The following is a 20106-nucleotide window of genomic DNA, read 5'->3' on the forward strand; positions in this document are numbered from 1 at the left end:
TGCCTAGTCATGGTTGGGATTAGTCATTGCAAAGGGTTAGAAGAAGGGAAGAGCCTTTGCTCTTAAAAGTTCAAGCACCAGAAGCACTGATAAATTCCTTCATTCAAGCTCAGACAGATTGGTCTGAAATCAGTCTGGTTCCACAGGGGACTGGTCTGCTCTGGCCATGTTTGATGCTACTGTGAGGCTAATGGCAGAGAATGCCATCCCATCACAACTGCAGCATAATATACCACCTCCCAGAAAAACCTAGACTCTGCTCAGCCACCTTCATTACCTGCAGTAGGGCTTAACACCCTGTGAACTATCTAGCATTTTTAACCCCCAGAGAATTTCACTGTGCCACAGAACACAGATCTGAGCCTTCACCCTCTACAACTCCAAGGAATGTACACAATATCTAATAACCAGCAGCAGAATCATGGCAATTTATTTCAAAGTTGGATTCAGTAAATATATCTGAGTGCTTACCTCCAAAGCCATTTAGACCGAAACATCATTAGTAGCAGCCACCGCTTATAAAGCAACTACCTTGTGTCATCCACAAGGGAAGCAAAGTCCATTCAGACACAGCTCTTGCTCTCAAGGCACTTACAGTCAAGCATGTGGAGAGGTGTCAAGAATTGGGAAGAGTCCAAGATTTTCCCTATGTGCAAGCTAGCAAGTTAGCCTGCCACAGTTTCATAGGTTCATAGATGCTGGCAGAAGACATGAAACTTGAAGGTCAGACAAAGGACTTTATTATGTATGGCTCAGCAGGCAGCATAAGCTTCATGTTCACATCAGTTCCCCTTGCCCTCTGTGTTCCACAGGGGTAATGCAGAGCACCCTAGGTAGAAACTGCACACCATGCATTTGTGTCACAGCTGAGGAATCCTAAGCTCAGAAAACCTCCTGCCTTATCAGGAGCTGCTAACCTGCCCAGTCTTTGCCCCAGAGACATACATTATTATACTTCTCTGGAAATAAAATCTGCCCTCTGCCTCCTGTCCCAGAGGGAGTTACTACCCCTGTCTCCCAAGGCTGTTTGCTATGCGAACATTCTTAAGAAGATAGTTTGAGATAAAAGCTGTCACAAGACATGTAGAAATACCATGGAGAATTGCCCTACAAAGTAGGATGGAGAATTCAGGAGTTGCAAGGACGATGCTAAACATAAGCACAGAGTACTGTGGGCACAGTTAGACTGAGGAGACGCTTGCACTAAAGTTTGAAAGTAGGACTTATCAAAATTGGAAAGCCAACAGATCAAGGATGGAAAAGCAAAATTCTAGAAAGAGGCATATGCAAAGCCATACAGGGGCTTGAAGTGGCAAGAATCGCTTGGAAACCACAAGTAATTAAGTAAAGCTGGAAAAACCTGTAGAAAAATTTGCAAGATGGGGCTTCCCTGGTGGTGCAGTGGTTGAGAGTCCGCCTGCCGATGCAGGGGACACGGGTTCGTGACCCGGTCCGGGAAGATCCCACATGCCACGGAGCAGCTAGGCCTGTGAGTCATAGCCGCTGAGCCTGTGCGTCCGGAGCCTGTGCTCCGCAACGGGAGAGGCCACAGCAGTGAGAGGCCTGCATACCGAAAAAAAAAAAAAATTGCAATATGAGTCTAAAGATATTTGCTGGAGTCGAATGACTAAGGTCCTGAAAGCAGCAAGTAAGGAGGAGTCTAGGGTGGCTGGGAGCAACATTTTTGGCTTGAGCAGCTGGGAGGACAACGGTCTCCCTCATTGTTGGAAGGGCTATGGGAAGAGGGACAAGTGTGAAGATAAAGAGGATGATTCAATTTCAAATAAGTATGAGGAGCCAGGGACCACCAACTCTAAATAGAGTTGTCCTATAAGCAGCTGTCCTATAAGCAGAACTCTAGGAGACAGGTCTGGAGAGGAGACATTGACATGAAAATTTTAGTTTTAATTATGACTAATCATGGGTGTGATTAAAGTCAATAAGCAATGTGATAGGAATAAAGATAGAAGTCTTAGGAGAATTGGTTGTTTCAGGGGCAAGTAGCAGAGGAGCTAATGAAGAAAACTGACAAGACTGGCTAGGAGGCTAAAAGAAAACTCAAGTGGAAGTACTTTCCTGGAAGCCAATGTGGGAAAGCAGTGGGTGGAAGAGGGAGTGCTGAACAGTGTCACATCCTGAGGAGTGGTCAAGTGAGGTCAAGACCGAATAAGTATAATATTAGTTGCCATTACTGTGTCACCAATCACCCCAAAACTTAATAGCTTAAAACAACAAGCATTTTATTATCCGAAACTTCCCGTGGGTCAAAAATTAAGCTTAGCTGGGTAGTTCTCACTTAGGGCCTCCCATGAGACTGTAGTCAATATATTAGTTGGGCTACAGTCATCTGAAGGGTTGACTGTGCTAAAGGATCTGCTTCCAAGGTGGCTCCCTCACGTGGCTCTCAGCAAGAGGCCTCCGTTCCTCACCATGTGGCTTTTTCCATAGGGCAGCTGCTTGAGCGTCCTCATGACATGGCCCCTGGCTTCTCCCACAGCAGGTGATCTGAGAGAGAGATGGAAGCCACAATGTCTTATATGATCCAGCCTCAGAAATCACACTGTCATTCCTGCCTTAGTCTATTTGTTAGAAGCGAATTACTAAGACCAGTCCACCCTCAAGGGAAGAGAAATTAGGCTCCTCCTTTTGAAAGGAGTATCAAAGAATTGTGGATATATTTTAAACTACCATAGTCAACACTCTGGTCACATTATTTACATTTCTTCTACACGGAAAATACACTAACTCCCTCCTAAAGCCTTCCCCAAACCTTCACATTTATAGCATCATCAAGAGGCTTGTCAGGTGTAGTTCCTTTAAGTACGGCAGCTCCAGTACAGTTCCTCTTAACCTGAAGATCTATGAACTAAAGAGAATCTGCCTACCCCTACACATACACATATCCAACACACACGGAGAAGGTTAGGCACAAGATAACTGCTGAAGACACCCCTGGTCAAAAAGGGGAAACAGGACGTACGTGGAGTCCACAGCAGTTCTGAAATCCAGCCAGGTCAGTTTTCAAGATTCCTTTATTAGGACTCAGTGCTAATCCTGACTGTGCCAGATGAGGTCACATGGGAAGAGCCAGCCCTAGATACACACTCCTTCTCTTCCTGCCCCAGGCTCCGCCCCACAGTGTGAAGGGTACACCGTAGCCTGCACAGGCAAGGTCCATCCTCCCTCACATAGCTCACTCCTTGACCACCCCATGGGCTTAGCGGTGTGTCACTGGCAGTTCAATCCATGCTCCAGAGAAAGGACTCTGAGGACAAAGTCCATGCAGGCCCCAGAAGCAGGCTCAGGACTCTTTCAACAGGGAAAACTAAGATCTTCTGTATCCAGAGCTTGGTCCAGGTATGGAGAGGGTGAGCATGGGCTTTGGTGGGCATGTTCCCTTGGCCCTGCAGACTCCTTACCCTAGAGGAATAGGCACCATCTGAGAAGGGTTAGACTGGGGCCCTCTAAAGTATGAGACTTGGGGTGGGGGCTCCTCTTGCCCCGGTCTTTGGGGCTTGGCACTGGGAATCTTTATACAATTGGAACAAACATTTATTGAGGTGAGACAAGAGAAAGAGAGAACCCTAAGCTGTCGTTACAGTTAGAATGTGGGATGTTGGGGTGTAAGGTTTAGCAGTGGAGCATTCTGGGTGGGAAGTGGCCATGGAAGGGTGGAAGTGAAGTTCACTGGAGTTGAAGGTAGTCCAGGACAAGAGGTGAGGCTTGGTTGTTACAGCTACCTGCCCCCCACACATCCAATACACAATGGTGGAATAGGCACAGTTTGTTGGCAGGGATACTGAAGTTACCAGAATGTTGCTAGGATAAGAGGTAGGAAAACTGAGTCAGGTGCCAAAGTCCTCAGGGAACACAGGAAGTTGGCCATAAAGGATGACCTCAGTAGAGGATGGTAGAACTGATGGCATGAACCTCAAAGGAGGTGATTTTATAGCAGGGTGGAGGAATTAAGAAAGTGGCCATCCTTCCTGTCCCCAGGTCCAGCCCTAGGATGTGGGAGGGTATGGGAGAATGAGCAGTCTTCCCTGGGATCCAATATATCAATGGAAAAAGGTAGTTTTTTGCCAAGGTGAGCAGAGTGAAAGAGCACCAAGTGGTGAAACTAAGGACTTAGGGTAGTTTGTTTACAATGGAACGAGGTTCTAGAGGGCTCCATGGGATAGGGTGGCAGGAAGAGCAGCAGTGGGAGGACAAACCAGGAAGAAGGAAGCACAGACAGGATTGACATGAAAACTAAGGAGAGCACAGATAAATAGAGGGACTTAAAATATTTGGGGGAGTTAAGACCCACAGTTGGGGGTGAGGGCCATTTTAGGATTAACTGGGCTCAAAACTCAAGCCCTTAGCTGTGAAAGAAATCCCTGAAATTGCACATAAGGGACAGTGTGCCTGGTTTTGTGCATACAACATTGGGCTGTCATTCTTAGGCACACTGAAGCATAAAAACCACTGATCTAGGCTGTCTATCAAGTCCCTGCAGTCCCTAGGGGAAAAGAGGAGCATTCTAAAGCTCTCCAGACACATGCAGTGTAGACTCCGTTTCTGATTTAGTATTTAATGTAAGATGTGACTATTAAAGCAGATACTGGAGTTACAGCTTAACAGTCAGGACACAAATTAAGTGCAAGTTTCATGCAGTTCCTCTCAATTGATATACCAGTGGTTCTGGGTTTGTATAGAGACTGATATGTAATAAAAGGACTTTGCTATGTATCATCCAGTCCAACCTGTGGTCTTGATCAGAGTTCTAATTAAAACACTGATGAAACATTGTTTACTTCCTTGAAAAAGTTCACACCTTCCTATATGGGAAAGCCTAGCCCAAAGTGACAGGAAAAATGTAGAGTTTCCTGCTCAAGAAACTTCAGTGGTTCCCATTTATCTGTAGGATAAGGTCCTTGATATAAGGAAGATGGACCATTATCCTACTCTGCCTTCCATCACAGTCATGTTTCCCTCCTACCACCTGTACTAATTCAGGTCATACATTCCCAAATCACATTGTTTTTAGTATCATGGCCTTTGCTGTTCATCCCACCTGGAATGCTTTCCTGTCCCCACCATTTTTTAGTTAAACCCTCTGAACCCTTTTAAAGCCCAACTCAAATACACTCCCACCACAGTTTTTTCTGACCTACCAGTTACACGTCATTTTACTCCCTCTGAAATTCTATGGTATGTTTTACCTTATGGCATAAGGTATCAACATATATTTCCAATATTTTATTATGAAAATGTTCAAATACGCAGGGAAGTTGGAAGAATTGTAAAGTGAACCCCCATATATCCATTATCTAGAGTCTACATTTACCATTTTGCTATATTTGCTTTATCCCATATCTTTCCATCTATCCATTCATCAGTCCATTTCAAAGTCAATTGCAGATATCAGTATACTTCACTCCTAAATACTTCAGCATACATATAATTAACTAGAATTCAATATTTATGGTTTTTTAATTAAAATTTACCTACATGTTTTTAAAAAACACTCTGCCTTCCCTATCAAACTCTTTAATGGTGGGAACCATTTCTTACTTAACTTTATCCCACTCACCTCCCCACCCACCCATCCAGTAACTAATAATGATGACACTAGTAAGGATAAACACAATCAAAATAATCACAGCTAACACAATATCAAGCACTTCCTTTGTGCCGGTACTATTCTCAACACTTCATATGCTTTATTGAATTATTATAACAACCCTATGAACACAGGTACTATAAGCCTGTTACACCTGTTATAGATTAGAAACACAGAGGTCAGGTAACTAGCCCAGTATGCATAGATAGCTTTAAGTGGTGGAGACAAAATTTAAACCCAACTGTGAGTTAGGGCACATGCTCTTAACCATTCACATTGCCTCCCCATCGTCAAAGCCTTACACCATGCAGGTAACTAATCATATTTATCGAATGTTCAGAGTCCACTGCTTTGTACCAGCCTTGTCATGGCCCATTAAGAGAGACAGTTGGCTTGAAAAATTTTCCCTGGTAGGTTTGTGATGATGAGGGCATGAGCTTCCACAATGAAGGTAAATGGGGGAGAGGGAAGCTAGCTTGTCCACAGACTTGTCACTGGGTCACCTATGAGAATGTCTCATGACTCACATCCCACGGCTGCCTGCATCTACTGTGTGGCTTCCCTGTGTCTGTAGGGCTGGTGCAGGAGGCAGTGGAAGGAGTGTGAGGGAGAGTTCTGAGGCCTGGGCAAGTCACAAGTGCAGCTTGACTGGCAGCTGCCTAGACACTCAGTACAGAGGGAAACTGATGAGGAAGCCAGCAGGACAATGGGCCATTATTTCTGGCTGTAGGAGGTTGGTCAGTTTGATACTGGGTGACCCACCCCTCCCAACAATTTGAGTTCTCCTAGTCCTTTGATTGGAAGTAAAGCAATTGGATTTAAAATGACTCACATGCTATTTCTGGAAACTGGGGGCAATCCCAGGACTGGTTCCGGCTGTTAAGTAATCAGGGATTAACTTTAAGGGTCACCCTCTTGCTCCAATCACCACTACACACCGCTGCCAGATAATACAACTCTGATTGTATGAATCCCCTCTTCAGAACCCCTCTATAAAGCAACCCAGGTTAAATACAGGTTAAAACCCTTCACCATATGGCTGATACCTAACTTTCTAAGCAAGCACAGAGTTTTGCTGAACAATAATCACACAGGGCATTAACAGAATTTACATACATAGAAAGAGCTCTGTAATCAAACAGGTGTGGGAACTGTTATATTAAACCAAGGTTAACCCGTTTCTTTAAGTGGAACTTCACAGAGCCTTGAATTATTGTGCATGATGAGTCTCTGAAAGGAGAATGCAACAAATTTCCAGTTTTTTCAACAAGGATCTTGAGAGCCTAGTGTTCCACAGAACGTGTGCTATCTCAAATGTCACTCTCAACATAGCTACCCCTGAAATTTAACCAGTTTTTCTAAGGCTATCATGGCAGCCATGAAAAGGCACTCTTCACATCTGCTGCTATGAGGAGCATGGCAGATTCACTGCTCTGGCTGCTGCCCCTCTGGATCCAGTGAAGCCACACAAGCTGCTGCTGATGACCAAGCATGATGGGGGTATTCATGCAGGTCCATCCCTGCAAAACATGGGACTCGTTTAACAGGATGCCCCTTTGACCTGGCTGAAACTTTCTTAGAGCTACACTGCCATTTGAAACTCTTCTACCCAATCTTCTTCCTGTATCCAAATCTGAAGCTGCTACTGCTTTTTCTTCTTTATCTGTCTCTGGCATATCCCTCGGTAAATCTCTTGCACATTTAATTCCATCTTGGCATCTGCTGCTGAGAGGATGTAAACTAGCATACCTGTCTCAAATGTGCTTCTAAAGCCCTTCCAGATTCAGTTCCTCCTTGGAACCTCACATCACTTTTATGGAATCTGTTTCTATGGTCTGCATTGAGAGGCCTCCTGATACAGTAGGGAAGCTCATGGACTCTGGAAGACAGTATACCAGCTTCAAATCCCAACTCTGTCTGTCACTTGCTAGCAGTACAACCTTTAGGAATTTCCTCAGCAAGCTGTAAAATGGGGGATTACACCACTATCTTGCAAGGCTTACAAGGATTAAATGAAAAATTACACTTAAAGCACTGCGCATATAGCAGGTACTCAACAGATAGAATGACACTTACGGTTTATAGTCATTTGCGTTTTTTTCTACTTTCCTTATCAGATTTATAAAGTCTTGAGGATAGACAGTGTAATCTTCATCTTTAACTCCCCTTAAGGGCCTTAATCATTGTGGCCCAACAAATGGCTGTTAAACTGAGTGGAAGAAAATGGTTCCTTGCAGAAGGAAATGGGCATCTCAGAGAAAAGGGGCAGAAGAGCCAATTAGGAGAGTCAACCAATGGTACAGGAAATGTAAATATTCAAAATACATGTATAAAATAGGAAATGTTTATATAATATATATAAAATATATTTATTGTATATAATATTGAAATATACAAAAGAACCATGATTTCAGAAATAACTGCCAAGAAAAGGGCCAGGAATTCCAAAGGTGTGCTCCTAGGCCCCTTTGCAGAGGTTGGCACTCTAAGTCTTGTAAACACAACCAGGAAGAGCTATTTTAGCAGTAAAAGCCTCATACCCAAGCTTAGTGTAACTAGGAAAAAATGGAAGAAAAATGAAGGAAGGAAATTGCAAAGATTGATAATGAACAATGGGTCAATGTAGGGACACAATTAGAACATACAGAGCCAGGGCTTTCCTGCCTAGTTCAGAGTATAGCCTTCTCCTTCAGTACATGGTGTCAGGCCATGTTCTTTTGAGGTTTTTTTCTGTTTTTTGTTTGTTTTCATCTTTATTGGAGTATAATTGCTTTACAATGCTGTGTTAGTTTCCACTGTACAACAAAGTGAATCAGCTATATATATACATATATCCCCATATCCCCTCCCTCTTGAGCCTCTCTCCCACCCTCCCTATTCCATCCCTCTAGGTCATCACAAAGCATCAAGCTGATCTCCCTGTGCTAAATAACAAGATTTATTTGTTTGTTTTGTTTGGCCACACTGCGTGGCATGTGGGACTTTAGTCCCCCAACCAGGGATCGAACCTGTGCCCCCTGCTGTGGAAGCTCGGAGTCTTAACCACTGGATCATCAGGGAATTCCCCAGGCCATGTTGGTTTTAGGATTTTCCCATGAACTCTGACTTGGTGGGAGAAACCACAGCACATCAGGGGTGGCCTCCAAAGTAACCTGTCATTGGTCTGTGCAGGAGGAAGCTACTAGAATCCCTAGATCTTCTGCCTGTATGCCCAGCTGTGGCTCTGGATCTGGGGAGGCTCAGGAAAGGGTGTAACCTGTCCCACGAGCCCAATGTTGCTCTCTGATGGGAGGGGAAGCCTTCACACTCACCTCAGCTCTTCTGAAAACCTCATTAGTCCCTTGGTACCCCAGCTCTAGGATATTTGAGCCAAGAGTAGAAAAGTTGTAGGTAGAAGAAATGCCTAAGGCCCTGCTGGAGGTACAGCCCAGCACTAGTGATCTCTTTGTTCCCCCAGTAGGCAAGTGTGTTTGTGCGTAGCAAGGTTTCTTCCCTTGTCTTCTAACAGGATGACCCTCCATGACGAGTCTGTGTTTTTCTTCATTTAAGGTCCTGATGCCCCATGAAAGTTCTATGGATATGATATGTATATAGAAGTGGGCATTTTGGGGGTTGGAGGTAGGAAGTCACTGGGATGGGTGCCTTTTAAGAGTCAGGGCTGCTGCTACAGCTCCCATTTAGTAGAAAGCTACCAAGCTCATGAGGTTCAAATCTAGAAGCCAAAGTGTACCAGGGACAACTCCTTCACTGCCCTCAAAACAGCATCCATTTTCTCTGAGCTTCCAGCAATTTTATGAGACAAGCTACAAGGACACACCATTTGAATGAATCACTCGGCTCTCTGCAGTGCCAAGGACTTCATGTATAGTTAATTCAGATTAACTAGGTCCAGCTGACAAGAGTTGGTTTGAATCATAAAGCATATTAAAAGAAATTCAGTTTTATACCTTCAGGAATCTAGTGGAACTATGCTAATAAATTGCTTCTCAGTATAGGTCTTAAGGGAAATCTGTTTTAATGAACAGATGAGAATATTTTCTAATTCAGTCCATCAATTGTGTATACGGAAAGGATTACTTGTCAGGTGTTTAAGGCAACTTGAAATGCCTGCTCTTGTTTATATGGCAGGATTTCAGTTGAACAAACCCTGTGTTTATAAATGGTATAAAATAAACTATCCAACTTGTTATTCCTTCAAAATTAGTGAAGTCCCAATTAACAGAGCAATGAAATCAAGTTACTGTATTCAGGGACTTCCCTGGTGGCGCAGTGGTTAAGAATCCACCTGCCAATGCAGGGGACACGGGTTCGAGCCCTGGTCCAGGAAGATCCCACATGCTGTGGAGCAACTAAGCCCGTGTGCCACAACTACTGAGCCTGCGCTCTAGAGCCCGCGAGCCACAACTACTGAAGCCCACGTGCCACAACTACTGAAGCCCGCGCACCTAGAGCCCGTGCTCCACAACAAGAGAAGCCACCGCAATGAGAAGCCCACGCACCACAGCGAAGAGTAGCCCCCGCTCACCCCAACTAGAGAAAGCCCCGCGCAGCAACGAAGACCCAACGCAGCCATAAATAAATTAAATAAATAACAAAAATAAAAGTTACTGTATTCATCACTCAGAAGGAACCACTCAGCTTTTGCATGGGCTATTCTTCCAGCTGGGGCAGGTGGCAGGGGGAATCCCTATTCTTTCAGATTTTGTAACACACATTTCTTCTTCTCTCCTTTTCTTCTACAAACATTTATTAAGCAACTAGTGTGTGTGAGACACTGTGCCGGAGGCTAATTAAAAATCAACAATTTCAGGCTTCCCTGGTGGCACAGTGGTTAAGAATCCGCCTGCCAATGCAGGGGACACTGGTTCGATCCCTGGTCCAGGAAGATCTCACATGCCATGGAGCAACTAAGTCCGTTCACCACAACTACTGAGCCTGCGCTCTAGAGCCCGTCCTCCGCAACGAGAAGCCACCGCAATGAGAAGCCCGCGCACCGCAATGAACAGTAGCCCCCACTCGCCACAACTAGAGAAAGCCTGCATGTAGCAACAAAGACCCAACGCAGCCAAAAATAAATAAATTAATTTAAAAAACCCAATCTCACAGTATAGAAAGGGAGACAAACATGAACAAGTATTGTAAAGTGCTGTCTGCGCAAGAATTGCTATATGAACAGAGGACAGTGGGGTTATGAAGGGATCAGATCACCCTGAGAGCATCAGGAAGGCCTCAGAGTTCAATGGATTCTTAAAAGTGGAGGATGTGTTTGTGTGGCAGACAAGGAGGGGAAGGGCAGCACATAAGGAAAGAATGCTCAGGCACGATGCAGCATGGCACATTCAGCAAACTGCAAATAATATGACAAGAATGGGAATTACAACAGATGGGATATTAGGGGAGGAGGTAGCAGGAAGAGGGGTTTTCTAGCAAGGCCAGTCTGGAGAGGTCAGCTGAGGCCAGGTCACAAGCTACCAGACAGTGCCTGCTCAGGTTCTACCTCCTTCATCAAATTACAAATGTGAAATGATAGACATATAGAGTCCAGATCAAGGGAAGCATGTGCTGGCCGTCCTCAGTATTAGGCCCATGTCACAACTGGAATACCATATTTAGGATAATGATGGTGACAAACTAGAGGGCATCAATGAAGTGGAAGGGTAAATCTGGACCCTACTGCTTCACCTTGGCCACGGGCAGAAATCTTTCTCTAGTTGCGGCAAGCAGGGGCTACTCTTCATTGCAGTGCGTGGGCTTCTCATTGTCGTGGCTTCTCTTGTTGCAGAGCACGGGCTCTAGGCATGTGAGCTTTAGTAGCTGTGGCACGGGGGCTCAGTAGTTGTGGCTCATGGGCTCTAGAGCACAGGCTCAGCAGTTGTGGCACATGGGCTTAGTTGCTCCGCAGCATGTGGGATCTTCCTGGACCAGGGCTTGAACCCGTGTCCCCTGCATTGGCAGGTGGATTCTTAACCACTGCACCACCAGGGAAGTCCTAAATTTGTGATTTCTTAATTGAAAAAATTTGAAAGCATATTTGTTGGTGCTTTTAATTCCAGGCAAAGCCAAGCGACAATGCACCAGTGGCTCACCAGTAAGACTGCATTTAAAATACAACTGCCTCAGAGCCAAGACCAGCCTTGTGAAAACACACTTCAGGATGGCATGGAACTGGGTATTGACCAAGAAGTCTGGACAAACACACTCTGCACTCTTAAAGACGTAGAGCCAGGTCTTTCAAGACAGAAGACCAGTGTGAAGGGGCTTTAGAGATAAAATGTAGGTATGTGGGTTATCTATTGCCACAGAACAAACCAAACCACACCAAAACTTAGTGGCTTAAAACAGTTTATGTCTATGACTCTGTGCATTGACTGGACAGTTCTCCTGGTCTCCCTCGGGCTTACGCATGCAGCTGCATCAGCTGGTGGGTGAGCTGGGGACTGGGCTCAGCTGGGATAGCTTGGTCAGCTGAGCCTCTCTCTCCTTTCAAGATCTTTCATCCCAGTCTCCTTCGTGGCACAGCAGCTTCAGCCAGCATCCCAAGAGGTGAAAGTGGTAGTCTCCTCAGTCACATAACAGCAATTCCACCACATTTTATTAATTAAAGCAAGCCACAAAGACAGCACCTACGAGGGCTGGGGAAATAGACTTTGTGTCTTGATGGATGGAACAGTGAAGTCACAGTGCAAAAGAGTATAGCGTCTACCGCAGAGGATGTGGTGCCACGGCAAAAACACCTGTATGATGTGGTGTGAGTGCAAAAGGGCTGAAAAACAAAGCAAGCCTTCCCCAGGCTCCTGACCATGCAGAGACAGAACACTGGAAAAACTGAGTGGCAGAGTGGCCAAACTTTTGCAGGTTCAACCAAAGCCTTCACAGAGTGCAATTTAGAGTACAATCTAGCAAAAAGCCTTGACAGAGGCCAGCAAGAGAGCAGGGCTTACTGCTCACCCACATACCCTAACTCTCCAACAGAACTCACTTTTAGGGAGGTTTGGTTCAGGAATGGTAATTTGCCAAGTAATAGTACAACCTTTTACTCCAATAATACCTTTTTTTTTTTTTTTTAATATCTGGGACTTATTAACTCACTGCCTCCTTTCCAGTGCCTTGTGAAGTGAGAACAGGGACTCTTGTTCCTCTTTTAGAGATAAGGAAACTAAGGCCTGGAGGGACTACCCTCCAGTCCTCCAGAAGTTTGGCACAAGAGCCAGGAATCTCACAACTCCCTGTCAGGTCTCTGTCCCATGCCAGGGCATTATCCTTGTCCCTGCCACCTACTGAGACCTCCCTCTTCAACTCCCTTCTACAGAGGTGGTTCAGTCACTCCCTGGGGGTGTGATAGCATCAGCACCTAAGGCTCTGTGTAAATAAAGGGGACCTAGGTCCTCCATGCCATTCTGTGGGCAGAGGAACTGTCAGGCAAGAGCAGCTTTTCAGGGTTTTGGGAAGGTGACGTTCAAAACAGCCCTCCTCAACCTGCAGACTAAGCATAACTAAGGTAAGAGTCAAAGGTGGGTATCATTTTTCAGTTTCAAAGTACTTTTACAATATTAACTCACTGGATCCTTATAATCATGATGATGATGATGATGATGATATCTTACACTTAGGATGTTCCAGGTACCATTTTACATCCTTTGCATGTATTAACTCATAAATCCTCATAATAACCCTATGAGGGTAAGTACTATCACCAACTCAAAACTGAGAGACACTAAAAATAGAACTACCATACGACCCAGCAATCCCACTACTGGGCATATACCCTGAGAAAACCATAATTCAAAAAGAGTCATGTACCACAATGTTCATCGCAGCACTATTTACAATAGCCAGGACATGGAAGCAACCTAAGTGTCCAGCAACAGATGAATGGATAAAGATGTGGCACATATAGACAATGGAATATTACTCAGCCATAAAAAGAAACAAAATTGGGTTACTTGTAGTGAGGTGGATGGACCTAGAGTCTGTCACATAGAGTGAAGTAAGAAAGACAAAAAGAGAAAAACAAATACCGTATGCTATATTCCATATATATGGAATCTAAAAATATATATATATATGGTTCTGAAGAACCTAGGGGCAGGACAGGAATAAAGATGCAGATGTAGAGAATGGACTTGAGGACACAGGAAGGGGGAAAGGTAAGCTGGGACAAAGTGAGAGAGTGGCATGGACATATATACACTACCAAATGTAAAATAGCTAGTGGGAAGCAGCCACATAGCACAGGAAGATCAGCTTGGTGCTTTGTGACCACCTAGAGGGGTGGGATAGGGAGGGTGGGAGGGAGATGCAAGAGGGAGGAGATATAGGGATATATGTATATGTATAGCTGATTCACTTTGATATAAAGCAGAAACTAACACACCATTGTAAAGCAATTATACTCCAATAAAGATGTTAAAAAAAACAACAACTGAGAGACAAAGAGGCTTAGTAACTTCCCAAGGTTAACATGACTAGTAAGTAGAGGAGCTAAGATTTGACTCCAGGCGCTTGGCTTCAGAGCCCATGTCCTTAAACCACTATACTATTCTACCTTCCAAATACTGTATATTATCATCCCATTACATCAAATGAGGAAACTGAGTCAGAGTGGTTTGATGACCTGCCTAAACTCACCCACAGTCCCACTACATCAAAACTAGGAGACAAAAAACAAAAAACAAAAAAAAACCCTAGGAGACAAAACCAATGTCTTTCCTCTGTAAGCCAAGACCTATTACAGTGTGACAGCTGAGGTTATCAGCCATTTCTATTTTAAGTAATTTTCCTAACAGGAAGAATTATAAAGGGTGAGAGGTAGAACCCAGAGTGGGAGGCCAAAGGCAGTACCAATTTTGAATCTATTCCAAAACATGCTACCCTACAGCTAGGGAAATGAAAATGTAATGCATTTTATACATGATGATATTTTCCTTGAGAAGACAATGGCCACCTTTAAGAATAGAAGCAGAGGAAGGATGAAGCTGTGAAAATGGGAACTCTCAGTAAACTGACCCCAGGAAAAGTGGTTTGGCAAAGGGAGGGCCCAGGGAGGTTATGCTCCTAGTGCCAATGTATGAAGGCACCAGGTAGCGTGCAGGGAGAAAGGACACAAACACATTACTTTGCCCCCAGATGCCACTCATCCCCATTCAACTACTGCCCAGGAAAAGGCAAACTTCCTCTTCCCTGCTGCCTAGAAGCCCAATCTGTTGCTTTCCATTTGGAGCCCTCCATGAGAATGCAGCTACCAATTCCCAGGACCTATCAAGTGGGATACCTTCTCCTCTGCCAAGCCCTGGTCCGCCCCAAGGTTTAACCTGAGTCCCCTGGGATGCTGCAACTCAGGAACTCCTGGCTTAGAGTAGCAGGGCTGTGCTAAAGGCTAGACTCTCTAGCTCTGGCCAATGAGAACAAACTATTTCATCAAGGCTAGGTCTCTCTTATTTCCAAGCCAATGCCCTTATCATCATTTCAGATATTTTCCCCGTAAGTGTCCTCAGTGGTCACTTAGGATTCAGAATACTGTCAATTGCTTTGTGAACTGGTAAGTTATCTGCTCTTGAATATCATGACAGAATGGGGTCAGCAGATCTATTTCTGGCCACCAGAGAAACAAGAGTTCAAGATGGAAAGGGGGAAGGATAAAACTGTCCCTGTTCACAGACAACAAGATTGACTATGACTATGCAAAAAATCCTAACGAATCTACAAAAGAACTTCTAGAACTAATACATGAGTTTGGCAATGTCACAAAAGATCAATATTCCCAAATCAAATGTATTTATATACACTAGTAACATACAATTGGAAAGCAAAATTAAAAGAAGAAATGGGGGAAAAAAAGCTAAGCATGATGCTTACAAGCTTCAGTGAACTTTCACATCCACTTAAGAGGAGGAAACGAGGGAGCTTTGTGAACACCTACATTCTCACTACACCTGATTGTGAAATGCCCTTAGGGAAGGGCGCCCAGCCTTGTAGAAAGGGTCTTCAGGTGATTCTGATTGCCTCCAGATAGAGAACCAATTTGGAAGAATTTGCATTGCCTGGAAACCTGTTAGAAATGAAAATTCCTCCCATCAATGGAATCAAACTCAGGAGGTAGGATCTAATGAATTTTAACAAGCCAGGTGATTCTGATACCCACACTATACTTTGTTCAAAACAGCAACTTCCGCAGTTCATTCTGTGCCTAAGTGACAAAGGCACACAGGCTGCTGGAAGTTTGTAGCACCCTCTGCTGGTGCCCATCTGCAAAGGCCGACCTCTAAACTAAAAACAAGACACTCATAACTCTAGTTTGACAGCCTGTGAATTTTTTACTCAAGTGAAGAGAAGAAAACTCCGGTTTCCTATTACAGCCACTGCTGCTTCAATCCACTGTAGCTCATGGTGCATTCTCCTATGGCTCTGCTGCAGCTTTCATTTCCTTGTGCAACCTTCATTCATCTGGGCTCCTAATAAAGGACTCAAAAGAGCTTGTTGAAACTGTCTCCAAGGCCAGGCAAGTCGCCCCACACAGTAAGAGGTGGGTGAATGAGGCCTTCTCTGCCTTAGCCCAAGGGCAGTGTCATTTTGGCTACAACGGTGATGTGGTACGTGAGTCACTCCCCTACACAAAACCAAAATTTCTTACTGGCTTCCTATAACACTAGAAGCAAAATCTAGTCTTTACCAGGACCTTTGAAGCCTGCAGGATTAGAGCCCTGGCTACTTCTCTAAATTCATTTCCAATTACCCTTTCCCTTCTCACTCTTAAGCCAAGTTGGCCTCATAATTGTTTGGAGAACATGCCAAGCCTGCTCCAGAGGCCAGTGCAGTTGCTATTCCTTCCACCCCTAGATATCCACATGGGTCTTTCCTCATTTTATTCAGGCCTCTGCACAAAAGTCACCTCTGCAGGCCTTTTAGCGCTGTCAGGCAGCAAATGCTCCTCTCTCTTTCATCCTGTTTTCTAGAGAGAGAGAGAGAGAGAGAGAGAGAGAGAGAGAGAGAGTGTGTGTGTGTGTGTGTGTGTGTGTGTTATAAAGACAGCACTTTTGCTACCTAAAGGGTCAATTCCCACCAGCCAAAGATCACCAGGAACACACATTAGTCAAAGTTAGTTTTTAAAATTAAACTCCCTGTAGCAAGAGAGACTGAACACCATGGAGAAGAGTGGGGAATCTCAGAGGGTTTTAGGAGGGACCTGTACAGGATTTGGGCTTGTGTTAGGTGATGTTACAGAGTGTTCAAGAAAACAAGTGGGGTGCTATTCCGGATTGAGTGTTTTCAGAAAGCCTGGGCAATTCAGTATCTTAGTTACTAGTATTTTTTTTCTGGCTGCGCCACGCAGCATGCAAAATCTTAGTTCCCCCCACCAGGGATTGAACCCATGCCCCCTACAGTGGGAGTGCGGACTCTTAACCAATGGACCACCAGGGAAGTCCCTCTTAGTTACCAGTATTAATCGGGGGGGGGGGGGGGGAGGGGGTGTATTGTTATTTTTGTGTTGCATGGTGTTCATTCAGGCTTAATTATGACTGAAGGTGGCCTTTCACAATCATGCAGAGTCCTCATCTGCTGTTGATATTCAGTAACATTAGGTTCAGTAGGGGAACACCACTGTAACTACGCTAGTTGACAGCTATCAGGGATGCTTTTTTTCTTTCTCATATATTTGTTTATTGTTTAGAAAGTAAGCTTCCTGAGGGCAGGGACTTTGTCACCAGTGCTTGGCATATAGTAGGTGTTCAATAAATGTTTGATAATTATTTTTTCAAAACATCTTTCATACCTCAGGTCCTACACATCTACAATACAGCCCTATATCTGGGACAGGTAAATTCGAGTCCTTGGAATGTCTCATAAGCGATGTCAGAGCCAATAGTAGCTGCTGGTAGGCAGACAGGTATTAACAGTTACATTTTATAGAACTTTAAAACAAGGAGAGCAACTAGGTCCTCTGGACTCTCCCTTAGACTAGATGGCACTTAGCTTTCATCAGGGTTCAGGGAAGATAATTATCATGAAAAAACACTACTCTCCAATGACAAAAGATGGCCAAGTTGAAAGACTATGCTACAAATAAAATAGGAGAAACACTCCTCAATCTAATAATCATCTTCCTTTTCCCATTCAACATCTTATAGCCATATGGGTTTTTAACAAAATATACGACATAGTCTGTGATTCAGTTAGTCTTCCAGAAAGATTCACATGCTAATAAAGTTGTCACCATTCCACCATTCCCTTACCGCAATTTAAAAATAATTCTGCAGCTTACTTATGCAGAAAGGGAATTAAGATACCATCTTTAAACCTATCAAGTTGGCAAAAATACAAAAGTTCAGTAATACCTTATTTTGGCAATGATGTGGATCAACAGGCAAACTCATACATTGCTAGTGGAAAAATAAATTGGTACAACTTCTATTGAAGTCAATCTGACAATATCTAACGAAATTTAAAATGCACAAAGCCTCTGACAACAACTTTCCTTTTAGAAATTTATTCTACAGATAAACTTGCACACAGGCAAAGTAACATGTTATTTATTGCAATACTGTTTGAATAGTAAACAATCTAAATGTCCATCTCTCTGGGAATGCGTAATAAATTAGGACCTCTGTGCAGTGGAGACAACATTAAGAGAAAAGCTCCCCTTGACACTGGGGAGATGGCCTGGTACCATCATCGAGAACTCGATGTTGCTAGAAGCTGGCCTGGCACTCACAGCTAGGCCTTATTGTTTTCCTGTTGAACATAAAAAATTTCCCAGAACACCCCATCAGACAAGGAGATCTGTGACCATGACGGATCAGGACAAAAACAAGAATATTTAGTAATGATGTCTGAACACAGATAAAAACACGAACATTACTGTAACTACAAACATGACCAAACATCCCTCTATCCTGGCTGATATGAGTGACTGCTGTAACAGCAGCACTTATGAATTGTAACATTAGCCTCAATTCATTCCTCCTGCCTTATTAAGATTTATTAAAATATGCAATCATAGAATTGCTCCAGCAACCTGAAAGTATCCAATCCACAGCAAATATGAGCTGCTTCCTTAAAACTTTCCCCCAAAACCAACTAATCCAAACCCCAATCTGGTAAGTCCTTTCCAACACACTGCAACTGAGATGCCCTATAATTCCCCATGGTGTGTGTTCTCCCTCACTGCAATGAGCAATAAACTCAACTCATTCAACTAAGGTGTGTCCCTAGAGGGGAAGGGATTGGCACATGTTAAGCAAAATAATCAAGGTGTAAAACCATGTTTATATGTGCACATATGTGTATACGCTACAACTTGTGTAAAATAATGTAAAAATAATCTTTAAAAAAATATATTTGTATATGCATAGAATAGCTCTGGAAAAACACACTCGTTAAAAATGCTTGTCTCGGGCTTCCCTGGTGGCGCACTGGTTGAGAGTCCACCTGCCGATGCAGGGAACACGGGTTCGTACCCGGGTCCGGGAAGATCCCACATGCCGCAGAGCGGCTAGACCCGTGAGCCATGGCCACTGAGCCTGCGCGTCTGGAGCCTGTGCTCCGCAATGGGAGAGGCCACAACAGTGAGAGGCCCGCGTACCGCAAAAAAAAAAATGATTGTCTCTTGGAAGGAGAGCTAAAGGCTGGGGCACAGGGGTGGGAGAAGACTCTTCAGTATGTACAGTTTGTTACCATGTTCATGATTCATTTACTTGAAATTAGTAACTTTTAAAAAAGAGAGTAAGAATCACAGGCACCACTGTGGAATCAGTAGTGAAGAAAGTTCAGAATCTTGCCTAGATATTTAGGCTTATCACATTTCTACATGTCTGCATGTGAGATTTCAACCATGTTGAAGTCCTCAAATTGCATCCTTACTGCCAAAATGCTCTCCAGCTAAGCCTCCAAAATCAGTCTTTGTGGAAAAATAGGATCAAATTTCATGTACTCTGACGTCTTATTAAAGGCAGCTGATTAGTCTGTATCAAAAAACCATTAGGTAGGCTCCCTGACCTCAGACTATACTACAAAGCTACAGTAATCAAAACAGTATGGCACTGGTGCAAAAACAGAAATATAGATCAATGGAACAGGACAGAAAGCCCAGAAATAAACTCATGCACTTATGGTCAGTTAATCTATGACAAAAGAGGCAAGACTATACAATGGAGAAAAGACAGTCTCTTCAATAAGTGGTGCTGGGAAAACTGGACAGCTACACATAAAAGAATGAAATTAGAACATTCTCTAACAACATACACAAAAATAAACTCAAAATGGATCAAAGAAATAAATGCAAGGCCAGACACCATAAAACTCTCTTAGACGAAAACATAAGCAGAACACTCTTTGACATAAATGAGAGCATATCTTTTTGGATCCATCTTCTAGAGTAATGAAAATAAAAACAAAAATAAACAAATGGGACCTAATAAAACGTAAAAGCTTTTGCACAGCAAAGGAAACCATAAACAAAACGAAAAGACAACCCACAGAATGGGAGAAAATATTTGCAAATGACG

The sequence above is a fragment of the Delphinus delphis genome, chromosome 16 (assembly GCF_949987515.2).
Source record: "Delphinus delphis chromosome 16, mDelDel1.2, whole genome shotgun sequence".
NCBI lineage: Eukaryota > Metazoa > Chordata > Mammalia > Artiodactyla > Delphinidae > Delphinus > Delphinus delphis.